The sequence below is a fragment of the Euprymna scolopes genome, chromosome 10 (assembly GCF_053919585.1).
Source record: "Euprymna scolopes isolate OS-2025 chromosome 10, ASM5391958v1, whole genome shotgun sequence".
Taxonomy (NCBI): domain Eukaryota; kingdom Metazoa; phylum Mollusca; class Cephalopoda; order Sepiida; family Sepiolidae; genus Euprymna; species Euprymna scolopes.
Genome location: NC_136491.1, coordinates 122,352,681 through 122,368,002, shown reverse-complemented (window position 1 = coordinate 122,368,002; position 15,322 = coordinate 122,352,681).

Sequence of the window (15,322 nt, the reverse complement as noted above, 5' to 3'; positions counted from 1 at the left end):
CGAACAGAAATTTGCCTGTCAAAGGGTCAAAGTTCTACGATTTGACCTTTGAGAACTCTACCAAACTCCTCCATCAATTTTGGGTCTAAACACTTGAAATTTTAGATATAGGTTACTTGGACATGGATCAAACTTTTTAATTAGATTTGAACCCAAAGCAATAAATGTTAAGAGGTCAAAATTTTTAAAAATTTGACCTATGTGGTTTCTACCGAATTACTCAGCCAATTTCTGGTCTAAACATTTGAAATTTTACATAAAGTGTATTCTGACATAGGACAAGCTTTTTAATCGGTTTTTGGCCGAAGATTTGGCTGCCTAGGGGTTAAAGTTCAAAAGATTGGACCTTTGCGATCTCTAGCAAACTATTCAGCCAATTTTGGGTCTAAACATTTGAAATAAAGGGTATTCAGACATGCAGCAAGCTTTTTAATCCGTTTTTGGGCGAAAATTTGGCTGCTAAGAGGTCAAAGTTGAAAGAGTTGACCTTTGCAGACTCTACCAAACGCCTCCGCCAATTTTGGGTCTAGACACTCGAAATTTTAGATGTAGGTTACCTGGACATGAGTCAAACTTTTAATATATATATATATATATATATATATATATATATATATATATATATATATATATATATATATATATATATATATATATGCACATAAAGTTATGCACACTGCACAGTACATTGGACCCGAGCAAAGCTAGACTGAATTGTTAGTAACAAAGAAGGATGGCAAACACAGATGTTCGATTTAAGACGATAGGATATCATGTTTTATTGTTTACCTAGGAAAGGTAAAATGTATGACAACGGAGTCAGGATAAACTGAAACGAGAACGGGTGTCTCACGGGGTAAAGATTCTTGGGTCCTTCAGGTAGGAACCTGTATCTGGACGTCAGTGAACACTGGAACGGATAGCTGGACATCAGTAGGCATTGGTACAGATAGCTCTGGAAGTGTTGAAGGTGCAGGAATGAGCTGCGGGCTGCAAAGTGAGAGCTTGAGGCTGCAGAAGTAAGCTGGAGGCTGTCGGAGTTGCTGTAGGAGTGAGCTGGAGTCACTAGAAGCTCAGGAGTAAACTGGAGAGCAGCTGGAGTGAGTTGGAATGAGTTGGAAGCGCTGGTCACTGCAGAAATGAGCTTGAGTTGCTGGAAATTAATTAGAGTTGAAGCAGATTCAGGAACTGAAGTAGCAGACTGTCAGAGGGATTCCCAGGAGGCAGGCAGTAGTAGAGAGTGGAGTATGCACGTATTCTGCCACCCCTCATCCCCATGATGGCTGGAAACACCAACTTGATGAAAGTCAAGTCAGGATGGGAGTGTTCCTAACTTCTGAACTGAACTGGGGATTGGTTGTGAAAGCCACTGACTTTATGGAAAGCCGTTCGTGCTACAGGCTCCATAGCCAGTGATGGTGTCGCTAAACAATGATTGACTATAATTAATTTCACACCGTATCACTTACAGTTAAAAGTGTCTTTGGTGTTTATTAACTGTATTTATTTTAATCTAGGTTTGAACTAATACTCCTCTGCTTTTGTTTAGCTTGTGAAAGATGAAGTTTTTGTGTTTTTTCTGTTGTTTGAAAACAGTCGTTGCTATTTTTAGCACACATGGACATGACGTGTTTTGAGGAATATCAGTTTCACCTGACGGTGTGTTTTTTTGTTGTTTTTTTTTTTTTGTTTTTGTTTTTTACAAACATAGGAGTGGTTAGCTGGCAAACCATAACATGTTCTCAACTTGAATATTATTTTCACATGTTTTAGCCAATGTAACTTCTGAGCTTCTTCAAATGTATCTTGTCAAACTCAGATATCTTTCTGTCAAACCCACTTTTCAAATGTAGACTTTGTGGAGAAAGCGACAAAACAAAGAATCACATTATAAGTGAATACAACAAACAAGCTCAGGAGGAAAAAATATGACGGTGTGTTAAAAGTTTATGACATTATAACTTAAATTTAATTTTTGTAAGGACACATAAAAGTCATGCAAAAAAAACTTGTTTGAGGAATTAATTTTACCTGTCATAGAATAGGAATTCTTCTAGCATATATTTACTAGAATAATACCCGTCCACAGATGGGTAAAATTAATTTCCGAAACAAAAAGATTTGCACCACTTTTATGCTCCTTACATAGATTACAATCAAGAGATACTAGGCCTTATATCTAGAATCCTTATTTTAATTTTGATCAAAACCCATTACATGATTTTCATTCTAATGATTTTCATTCTAAAAAAAGTATAAAATTTAAAACTTAAGCATAAGGGGCTTATTAAAAGATGGAAATTCAAGAAATCTTTCTTGATTCGCGGTGAATGAGTTTGAATAAATTAAAATCTAATCGGTATGGATCAAATTCAATGCAAATTTGAATTTTCAAATGTGAATTTGAATTATTGACTTATCTCCATTTGCTTTCTTTTTAGATTGTTTTCAAAATGGTGGACAAGGCAGCTGCTCTTCTGTTACTCCTAAAATTTGATTTTCTTATTTAAAAATAAAACTACTTGATCAATTTACGTGATTTTTGGGATATGATATTTTTATTTTTGCCACGGATACATATATCATACAGAGCTTTCTTTATTTTTTATATCGGGGGAATTCTGGACAAGTACCAAAAACTCTGAAGTGAATCAAGTTATGTTTTTCTGTAAGTCGATTTTACTTTTTAACACAAACATAATTTTTTTTCTTACAAATCAATCAATCATTTAAAAATACCAGTGCTTATTTAGAATTGCACTCATTTAAAAATAAAAATGAATACAGGAAAATCTTTACGATGTACGTACTCATCACAAATATGTCATATTCCAAAAATCACGTAAATTGATCAATAGTTTTTTAACTAAGAAAATAAAAATTTATGATTTTTAGCGATTTTAATACTAAATTGTATTCATTATAAGGCTGATTTTGATCTCGATAGTTCTAATTGAGTTGTCTTCCTCTTATTTATAAACCATGGCCGAACAACACACATTTTGTTTAATTTGATTTTCTTAGCTTTAAAAAAAACTTCTTGAGCAATTTACATGATTTTGGGAATATGACATTTTCATTCCGTGACAAGTATGTACATTATAAAGATTTTTCCGTATTTTTGTTTTTTTTTAATAAGTTTAATTCTTTATAAGCACCAAAAAATCAGCCTCTCAACTTCTCAAAAATAAAAATGTTATTGCTTTAAGATATTTTTCCCAGAATTTCTCTTTCATTTCTCTTTGTGAAAAATACCCCTTACTCTTTTTCTTTGTCAACACAAATGAACCATAATACTCGACTTTTTAAGTCAGACAACATGATTTTCTGTGCCTTTTGGCTTGGAACAAAGTATAGTATCTGTTCTGATATTACACTTCATCTGTTTTGTCCTCAATCAGTGAAATGGAAATCCTTCTAGACTGAGGTAATTTTAAAAAAAAAATTTGTTCCAATCTAGAATGCCCTTGGGGGGGGGCAGCTGGATTTTTCCTCACATTAAAAAAGACTTTTTATCTTGCTGTGGGAGACAATAAAGAACATACTTTTTCTGTGAATTATATAATTTACCTTCCTTTTTGTCTTCCTTCGTGAAACAAAAATGAAAGTAAAAAATCTATCAAGACAGGCCGAGCAGATACAGCAACGTCATTATAAAATACTTGCAACATTTTGGGGTGCTTATTCAAATTAGCACTTAAGAAAATACAGAAAACTCTGTATGGTGTATGTACTTAATGTAGTGTAAGTCCTGGAATGAAGATGAAATATTCTAAAAAAATCATGTAATTTGATCAAGTAGTTGTTGTTGTTGTTTTTTTTTTGTTTTTTTTTTAATTCAAGAAAATTGAATTTTACTCTGTATTGATGAGGAGGAAAAATAGTGAAAAAGGAATAGGTAGACAAGGGAAGACAACTGACTTTCGTTTCAACAATAATTTATTATTTTTTTTATTGTTATTATTAATGGCTTCGGCCTTCACTTATTGGTAAAAAACGGCAAAGTTGTTTCTCATAAATAAAAAAAAAACTACTTCATTAATTTTTGTGATTTTTAGAATATGCCATCTTCCTTCCATGACAAGTAGGTACACAATAAAAGTTTTCTTCATTTTAGTTTGTCACCATAAGTGCCAATTTGAATAAACCATTTTTGCTAGAATATAGAATGTAAGTGTTAAGTTTGTACAAATCTCCCCCATAAAGGAGAGAGTAAGGCACAAGCGCACTTTAACTCACCGGAAGTATATATATATATATATATATATATATATATATATATATATATTACAAGGCCAGGAGGCTACTCGAGGGTAAGGGTTAATGTGTGTATTGCAGTCATTGGGACAGTATTGTAATAATCATTAGTAGTGGAAATTTGGTACAATTAGATTATTTAAGAAGACGGTTTAATAAATATTTGTTTATGTTGGACTTGAAGATGGCAATATTGTAGTCAGCTGGAAAGTAAACCATCAGAACAGAGCTCCACAGACGGGCAGTTCTAGGAAAGAGCTTTGTTGATAGAATCCACGTTTAGGTTTAGGCACCAATAGAAAGTGGGGGAATTTATTGATAGTGATTTTGGCTAGACAAGTGTTTTTTTGTGAAAGATCAGAGACAGGAAACCATAAATTAGGGCTCAGTCGAATACTTGCCATGAAAATAACGATAGAGCGGAGACAGACTATTAACGTCTCTTCTGTGAGAAAGAGGTTGCAGAGAAAAGAAAAGGGGCATCGTCTACTAGATTACAAAGTCTGTTTTGAACTCTGTCAAGGCAGAATAGGATGGTCTGAGCAGCTATTGCCTAGATGTGGCAACAGTAGTCCATCCTAGGACGTTCTTGGTTCTTATACAGATAACTTGCATCGACAGTGAGATACTTACTGGAGTGGTAGAATGCTCCAACCATTTTTCCATCAATCTTGACAGTGGATTTAATGTATGTGCTCCATTTCACATCAGGTGTGAAGATCAGACCAAGAAGCTTTTCTACACATGGAGCACCCCCGAGGCAAGAGCCATTCATTTCAATAGCAGCCATATGTGGGTCAGGTTGCTGATTATGGAAAATGAGAAGCTTGGTTTTAAATGCATTAAAATTAACTAGCCCCCTTTTTTCCTCATTGCATCACATGCTCAAGATCAGAAGAGAGAGAGAGAATCAGAGATCTTGACCATTCCCGGCCTTTAAAGAGTTGCCATAGATGGTAGTTTCATCTGCATAAATGTCTACAAATGATTTAAGAATGTGATTTGGGAGATCATTGATGAATATCAAGAAGAGAGTTTTGCCCAGGATAAAACCTTGAGGGACGCCAGCATTAATACTGTGAGCATCAACCACTACTCTTACCTATCAGAGAAGAATGATTTAATAATTGCAAAGACATTTCCAGCTATTCTGTAGCTGGAGATCTTGTGTAGTAAGTGTTTATGCCACACCCTATCAAAAGCCTTTGGTATTTCAAGAGCAATTGTCCTAGAAATGAGGCCCACGTCGAGGGATTCACTAATCATATGAAATATTACTGTTAGGATATCAGCTGTAGATCTAGCAGAACAGAAACCATATTGTATGTCATTGAGTAGGTTGTTTCTGTTAAGGTGAGTGACCACTTCTCTGTTTAACACAGATTCCAGTAACTTACTCATGACGCACAGGAGACTGATTGGTCTGTACTGAGAGGAAGATGACTGATCACCTGAATTTTTAAATATGGGGCAGAATGATGAGGGTTGCCATTTCTCTTTAAGACAACGTTTAAACAGCTTTGTAAGTAAGGGGCTAGTTCTGGTTGAAGCTTTTTGAGCAAAATTGGAATGCCATCGAGGCTAGTTGCTTTACTGAGATCGAGATTTTTGATTAGCTTGGCAACATCATGCAGTTATTTTTTTATGTTGTATAGTGTGTTTTCAGACACAGGAGGAAATATGGGGGGGGGATAGGCGGCTTTAATCGCATAGGGTAGAATTTACTGCAAATTCTTGGCAAAGAGTTTGGCTTTGTCTGATGCTGATGAGATTACCTCAGGTCCATTGATAATAGTTGGGATAGAGGACATGCTTCGATTCAGGACCTAGTTTGTTATTCACCAAAACTCATGAGAACAAAGCCGTTGCTCAGCTACTTTGGACTTTATGGATGGAGCATATAATTTTCTTGCGTTCTTTATTACTCTTTTACAGTGGTTGCTGGCAGTCGTAAAGGCGGCTTTAGTCTTAGTACATCTCTTTCACTGAAAGCAGTGGAAATAGTGGTTTCTGTGCGCAATGGCAGCAGCACATACTGGAAAGTACACGGCTGGCTGTTAGGTTTTTGCTGGAATTTCTTGGAGGGTATGAAGCGGTCTATACCGAATATTAACGATTTAGTGATGTCTGATACTATAGAGGGCACATTCTTTTTATTTTCATTTTCGGAAGATTTATATTAGCGAAAATGGAAGACAATCCAAAAGTAATTCTTTTCCTAAATATTCTAAAATGACTGTAATAATTCTTAAGATATTTATTTTATTTAATAAAAAATTTTCTTTTTAAAAAATGCATTCCATTTATTTCATATTCTAAATTGAATGTTATATCTTATTTGCACATTTTAAAAAGTTATTTATTTTAAAAATATTCTTTGAAATATGTACATGCAAAAAGAATGTTACATTATAGTTTTATTTTAAAAGAATAATTTATTTTGAAGTATTGTTTCTGTATTAAATAAATAAAATCACCGAAAATGAACGTTAACTTTTATTTTATTAAAGAGATTTATATATAAAAAAAAAAACACTAAAAATATTTCTGTTTGCCTTGCATACCGAAAAGGGTTTACAAAAAAAAAAAAAAAAAGGCATTAATTTTGAATTGCCTTCCCTTCTCGCTAGTATCACTCTCCTGAAAAAGAAAACAAAAATAAAAATACTTTTAATGAGTTAAAGTGTACTTGCACCAGAGATAATGCTTGGGAGAATTCTCTCATGACAACAGAGCAGATACTATACTACTCGTCCAAAGGAGGAAGTAATGTCTAAGATGGTCTCATGACAAAAGAACAGATACTATACTACTTTTCAAAGGAGGAGGTAATGCATCACGACAAATGTCTGTTTGTCTTGTAATGGCATCACGACAAATGTCTGTTTGTCTTGTGACAAAAGAACCGAGTGCAGCTACACTATAATAGTAAAATTCAGAAAACGAAAAAATCGATTTTAAAAAATGGTATCTACTGACATTTGTGTCAATTTCAACTAAAAGTAGTGATATCTACTTAATTGGGATGTCAGAAGTACTTTAATATTATCGCATTATTAAAAAAAGGCAAGTTCTCGATCTTTATCGTAAAAAACCGTATTCCTTTTGTTTTGAGAACACGTGACATAATAACAAGGGAAATAACTCAATTATGCTAAAAGCAACGTAAGTAGCTCATATTTATGATTGTTAATGCACAATTTATTAAAAAAAAAAAAAAAAAAATGGCAATAGGTATATGCTACTTATTTCCCCTTAAAACTTTCCAGTGTTTCTTTTTAGCTAAACATTTTATTTTCGCAAAATTTTAATCAAAAAATGTTTTCTTTAATAATTTTTTTCCGACCATTTTATCGTTTTTTGTAATTTTTGGATATATTCATTACTGTAACATGACAATTAAATAGAAACCATTGGTTTGCTTTTAAATAAAATATAAAAAATTTCGAATTTCGCTATTATAGTGTAGTTGCCCCAAGAACGGATATTACACTAACGCCCCAAAAAGGAGGTAATACCTGGGAGGATGGCATCACGACAAACATATACTACACTACCCTCAAAAGAGATTGATGATGCCTCAAATGACGATCTTATGAGAACAGAACAGATACTACACTATCTCCTCCTTGAATAGAGCATTGAAAGATGGTACATTAATCTGAAATAGTATAATAAACTGAATTGAGTATTAAAAATAGTACAGTAGTACAATTAATACAAATATTAGTATAATTTCGGTTTCGGAAAGACAGATACCAAATATGCATTAGTAATAGATATTTTCGAATTTATAAAACTCACTATGTCTGTCTGTCTGTCTGTCTCCACTTTTTTTGAAGTGCATCTCCTTCAAGACACAAGATCACAAACGGGTCGAATAATTCCATTTTTTGTGGACCATTCTTTTATGGCTTTTCAGACGGCAAAAATAGCTGCTAAGAGGTCCAAATTGAAAAAAAATTAGAACTTGACAGGCATAAGTCGCCTTGAAGTGCCCTGGTACACATGCTAAAATATACATTAATACGTTAAAGTTCATTGAGAGAATTGGCTCTATAATAATAATAAATACGAAAATTGCATAAATTTAAATATCATATTTAAGCGTATTTCATAACTGAGTAATGCCAAGCAGCCTGCCAATATATATATATATATATATATATATATATATATATATATATAAAAGCAACCTTGTCTGTTTGTCTGTCTGTCTGTCTGAAGAATGCTCTCTACCAAACTCCTCTGTCAGTTTTTGATCTACAGACTTGAAACTTGATATATTGGTGATTTAGACTTGTGACACAAATTCGATTTGGTTTTTAGCCGGTAAAATAGCTGCTAAGGGATCAAAATTGAAAAAAATGGAACGGCAAGTGTAAGTCAACTTAAATTGCTTTTGTACACATGCGCAACTATACATTTATTTGTAAAAGTCGGTTGAATTTTAACGTTTTCTTATACATCTGGTGATAGCTCAAACGGTAATGACTAAGGTTGGGATAGTAAATGTTTTAGTTTCAATTCTAGCTAATGACACTCAAGTCATTTTTTTTTTACTTTTAAAATCGCTACTATATATTGGATACAATATAATAATCAATAGAATATTGGCTCTATAATAATAAATACGAAATCTGCATAAATTAAAATATCATATTTAAGCATATTTTACAACTGGGTGTCCTACTAGTATTGGATAAATGGTGAACAGTCCATTACTGTTGGATGATTCGGACATTTTTATGAAGAGCCAAAAAACAAACAAGGAATCAAATAAATAAATATACAACAACTGAATGTTACTAAAGGCAAGCTAAGTTACTCTTGTACCTACTCGGATAAGTTTATGTATTTTGACTTATTTTAAACCGTTTTTTTTTTAATTGAAAACAAGAGTAGTGTTAAGTGTTAAGTGAAAACAAAAAAAATGGCAGTTTATTTTTTACAGCCATTTCGAGACTCAATAATTGCTCACAAAAATTGAAAATTAAACAAAATATTGCTAGAACGTCACATTTTAACATGATTGGTGGCATTTATTGGATATGTTTTTTACTAGTATTTTGTTTAATTTTCGATTTTTGAGCAATTATAGACGTTCGGCATGGGTGCAATGAAACCACCATTTTTTTTTCGTTCTAACTACAGACCTGACACTATTTTTGTTTTCAATTAAAAAAACGCTTTAAAATAAGTTAAAACACGAAGCCATGTAGGTAGAAGAATAACTTAACTTGCTTTTGGTAACATTTATTCGTTGTGTATTTATTTTTTTCACTCCATTTTGTTTTGTTTGTTCTAGTTAAAAATGCTGATTCTATTTTGGTGATTAAAAAAAACTGAACACATTGTTTCAGAGTGTGAGCCTCCATATCATAGTTTTGGGGTTGGTCCAATAAGCCCCTAGCACTTGATAGGTGCATGCACTCATTTTCATGGGGGTTGATTCAGAAAAAGTAGAGAAAAGAGAAGCTACGGCAGAGAATACAGATTACGTTGCTATCATAGATGCTTACATAGATATACGCAAATAGCTACAATAACGATTCACCCACAAATACACCTACCCACACCGCAAGTGCGCGCCTGCAGGTATATATCTGTGCACACCCATATATAACTATGATGTAAACTCATACAGTCGAGTGTCTATTACTTGAGATAGAGAAAGAGAGGGAGGAGAAGGTGCGAAAGGAAGGAGAGAAAGAGGGGAGAGGGGGTGTCTATATGGATCAATGTCTATCAAAGGCAGTTCATGTTACACACAAGGAACCAGGCCAGAGAACTGTTAATGATCGATTCAGCAAAGTAGACCAATTCAGAAAGGTTCAATAATGTCAGCTCTTATTGTTGCTACAGATAATACATACTCTAATGAGTTTAAGAAAGGTTATGGAAAAACCATTACAACATATGGTGCCTCAATAACGGTATTATGTACTCACTAGGAGTTCTCACACACTTCATCATCAGAGAGAACTCACTGACAACAACTGTAGTATTCCCTGGAGTCTATGTGACAACAAGTTCACCCAGATTTCCATTGCTCGGTAACTCTTTCGATAACCAGCACAAGTGCTTTCATGTTATCGCAGCAGCCGTTTAGCATTGATTTCTTACTAGCATTGATATTCCTTGGACTTTTCACTAGAAACAAAGTGTAGTATCTGTTCTGATATTACACTTCACCTTTTCAGTCATCGATCAGTAGAGGAGAAATCCTTCATGACTGAAACAATTTTAATTTTTGTTCCTATCCAGAGTGCCCCTTTTGGGGAGCTGAATTTCCCCCATCATAAAAACCGACATGGGAAGGCAAGTAAATAAGAATAGGAGCATTGGTATTTCCTGGGAATTGGGTGGCAAAACATCTCCCAAAAGGCCACAGTCTTCTCTGCTCTCTTCCAGTGAAGGTCTAGTTAATGCTCTCATTCCTCGTTTTTCCGACCCTTTCTGGACAACTCTTTCATGAGGTGCCATCTGATGTAGACGCCACCGTCTTTTTTTTAGTGGTTGTGGAGGAAGCATAGTATTTTTTAGTTTCAGTTTTTTTGGTTCCTTATGGGCGTGTTCTTTTTGTTTTGGTTTTATATCCAAGTTAGTGGTTAGTGTTCACAGTTTATGTGGGTTGGTTTCTGCATTCTAGGATTTTCCTAGGATTGCAGCTATTTTTGTTATTGCTATCCGTTGTATCTTCCCAATCTTTCCTCTTATTCTAATTCTTTTTTCGGGACTGTTCCTAGTGCTCGTATTATTATTGGTGACTTTCTTCATCTTCCATACCCCTTTCAGCTCTCTGGCCATTTGACATTTGCTTCAATGCTTTGTTTCCATGATCTTCACCCTACCGTATGCTGGGATGGCAAAATCTATAATCTAGCAGGATTCTTCCTTCTTGTTAACTACTACTACTACTACTACTACTATTATTATTATTATTATTAATGTATTCTACTACAGATTCAGTTTGCAGCATCTTGACTGCTACTGCTACTTACAACAGCAACAAAAAAACAACAATAACAATAATAATAATAATATGTATTATTTGGACAAATATTCTGATCTTAGGTGTTATTCTCACAACGTTTCAGCTGATGTAAATTTCAACTGAATCTTGTCAACCTTGAAAATCTTTGCTTCTTAATTTTTGAGATGAGGATTGATAATTATGTATGATTTGGATTATTCCAACTCTAGTTCTCATTTTGAGTGTTAGTGGCACAACATTTTGGTCAACATAACATCAGGTGTATCTTGTCAAACTTGGGAATCTTCACAGTATTTCAAGCAGAAACCATCATTCAATCCATGGAGATAGCAAGTTCTTGTTTCATCAGCCATGATTGGGTAGAAGTCCTAAGTTCAGTCCTCAGTGCAGGCGACACTCAAAACAGATTTTTGAATTACTTAAGACTACTTCCATTGTTTTCCCGGGAAAATTTTATACATCTATTATATAAATCTCACCTGTCTGTTTAAATGTATGTATGTACATATGTATGTATGCTTGTATACCTCTCAAAAACTTTTGACAGAGGCGACGGATTTTTACGAGAACGGTATTATTTTTAATCTCGACCCTTCATACGACAAATATCAAACTATTGGCCCAAAACATTAATTCCTTCACCCTCAACTGGGCACTTTTCTACAGGGAAGGGTCGCTTTTTTCGCCGATATTTTCAAAAGTCATCGCCTCTTTTCAATTGACTAGCCTTAATAAAACCTACATCACTTCCGGTTTGGCAATGGGCGCAACAGCCAACGCATCACGTTTTTCTTTCACTTTCTTTTACTCCTTTGTGATACGTATTCAAGCCTGCCTGCCTACTACCACATATTTTTTTTTGCACTCGCAATTTTCCTTCTTTTTTTTTTTGCTCAACTAACACCCTTACATACACCTTCACTTTCTTTTCCGCCTTTGCATCACGAGTTCGAACCTGTCTGCCTACTACAACTTTTTTTTTTCTTAACGCACACCTACAAACACCCGGATACCCAGGCTAGTCTATAATATAAATCTCACTTGTCTGTTTAAATGTATGTATGTATGTATGCCTAAAACGTTTTACAGAGGCGACGGATTTTCACGAGATTGGTATCGTCTTGAAGCTCCACCTTTCAGACAACAAATATCGAAAAATTGGCTAAAAACATTAATTCCTTCACCCTCAACTGGGCACTTTTCTGCAGAGAGGGGTCGCTTTTTTAAACGATATTTTCGAAATTCATCCCCTCTTTTTTATTGACTAGCCTTAATTTAAAGCTTCATCAATTCCGGTTTGGCGATGGATACAACAGCAAAGACGTCACGTTTTCTTTCTTTTTTTAACATTCTTTTCTTCCTTCGAGCCTGCCTGCCTGCCTATTACCACTTTTTTTTTTTTTTTACTCAACACATACCTCCAAACACCCGGGAAACGCCAGGTACCAGGCTAGCATGATATAAAATTGCACCAAAAGATTATATATTTTAAGTTTTAAAGGATATTCAGCCCCCATAGTTCCCTTAGGCTAGGACTTAGTACTTAGAAATTAGGGATCTCTTCCATCATCTTCCCCAGAAACTTTTATGCATATTATTTAAAATTAATAAAATAAGATTTATTTAGTTTTAGGTCGGCTATGCCCTCATAGTCCATTTAGGCATGCACTTACAGTATTGAATAAGTATTTTCTGAAAGAAATTAAAGTGAGTACATTATTTCATTACTAAGAATATGGTACAACATCTCCATATATAATATTTTGATTACAGAAATTCCCCTCTGGACCAAAATATCGAAGGTTTGCAACAACAGATGTCACATACAAATTCAATACATCTACCCTTGTATCTTATGTAGCTTATAACCACCATTTCTGCCACATTCACTCGTGATCATAAAATGCTACATTACATCTGATGAGCAACACTATCACAATCGCCACATCTAGAGAAGAAGAAGTTCCTATTTTTCTCTCTCAATATTTAGTGCAATATTCACTGCTACCAGTTGTCACCAGGTCCAATTCTACATTTTTCAACTATAGTGTGATTACACCCTCTGTAACTGGCTAATGCATACATAGAGATAGCATATTCTTTCTGATTCTGAATCCTAAATAACAGATCCCTAGCTATGTTTCACTTTTTCTGATTGGTTGAGACCTACCATTCTTATATTCCAGAATGAAACTAATTCCTAAATAAACGAACACTTTACAAAAATGGTATCGCTCTCCCCATGAGACACTAGCGCTGAAAAGAGAAAGAAATAAAAACATATTAACCGCTCATAAACAGACAATCAAATGCTGATAACCTTATTTACTGGAACAAACGGGCACAAATAAAAAAAACTTTATATACATAACGTCTTCTCCATCTTTGCTTGCACATCCAGAACACTTTATAAAATGTAAACACAGCAATTGTTTGGGAATATAAACATGTACAAAATACCGATACGGCACTAACCTCCCCCCAATAAAAACGTTTTCTTTTGCTTTTTTTTTTTTTTTGCATTTACTATTCCGGTTGGCGATAAGATTTTGTATACTGATTACCTACGCTGCAGTTTTAATGTAAATTTCATTGCATATGGAAACACTTATTTGTTATATATCCACCAATTTTGAATTCTGTGGAGTATTTTATTTAATGTTCTTTTCTGTACTGATTCTCAAAATGGTGCCCCTATTAACTTTGGGGGGGGGGGGTAAATTTGTACATTAGGTCCACCTCCACCATTTTCTTTAGAATGACAACTTTTATAGGCTTTCGACTATGCTGATTAGGAAAATCTCATTCAAATTTTGTGGAGAAAGGTACTTATAGAGATATAAATACCTGTATTATGCACCGTAATTCACTAGCTGCCAGGTTTACACACACACACGCAATAAACAAATCTACTTCTCTCCTACCCCCATTTTTTTTTAGCATGTGCGGTATGCCGACAATGATTATCACGGTTAAATTTGAGGAATTATTTGTCTACTCTGAAAGGCGTTCTTTGCATGAGGATGGTGGGGGTGTCTATTCCAAATGCCGTTTTTAAGATGGGGAGGTTGGTAGTGTCTATGGCAAAAGCCATTCTTAACATGGGGAGTTTGGGATGTCTATTCCAAATGCCGTTATTCTTATCATGGCAATACTCAAAGCAGTGAAGTGAAAAAAGTCGTAATTGTTTTGTTTCACCCGTTAAAAAAAAAACAAAAAAAAAACGACATAAAACTGGAATTTAATTTAATACCATTGGTGAAAGAGTTGAAAAGAAGAGGAAGACTTGAACAACAAACAGAAACAGCTAGGACTGCTACCACTGATTTCGATCAATCTAAACAGTTCATATACAGTGAAAATTTCTAACTTCTAAAACTTCTGTCTTTACCTTCGATTATTATTCAAATAGACCATTTTCCATAATTTTATTAATTTATACTGACTTACGCATTTTCTTAATTATTTTTTTTTAGATTTAAACAGTATCTGCAGGTTATCGCCTCAAACCAGCAGAAATCACCAATGAAAGCCAGATTATTTCATTTCGGTCATGGCCACCAGTGTCTGCAATTGTTCAGGGATGGCAGTGGTCACCAACAGCAACTATAGTTTACATTTCTGCGAGGGGAGAGGGCTTCCACTGGGCAACGCCAATTAATGGGTCCTGCTAGTAAAAAGTAAAATATAACTTGTCAGAATCAAATTTGATACCTGGTGTGGCATTCACCCTGAGTGAGTTGAACTGACTTTCTCAAGAGGAGTAAGTTTCTTGGGAATATCAAATATTAAATTTACAAACAGTTCTCAATCACATATATATCACGGTTAGGGTATATTGACATAGTTTTTGCTTTTTTTTTTTACATGGAGATGTCATGAGTCTCCTGCATACAGCACGATATTTACAAATAGTCAGCTATCTGATACTAATTAAACTCAACGCCACTTAACTCCAGTGATCTAACAAGAGCCAATGAGTATCTTTTATTATGATGTGTCAGCTTAAATTCTATTAAAGTAAAACTCCTAAAATCCAGCAGATATCATTTCATATATGAGATTAAT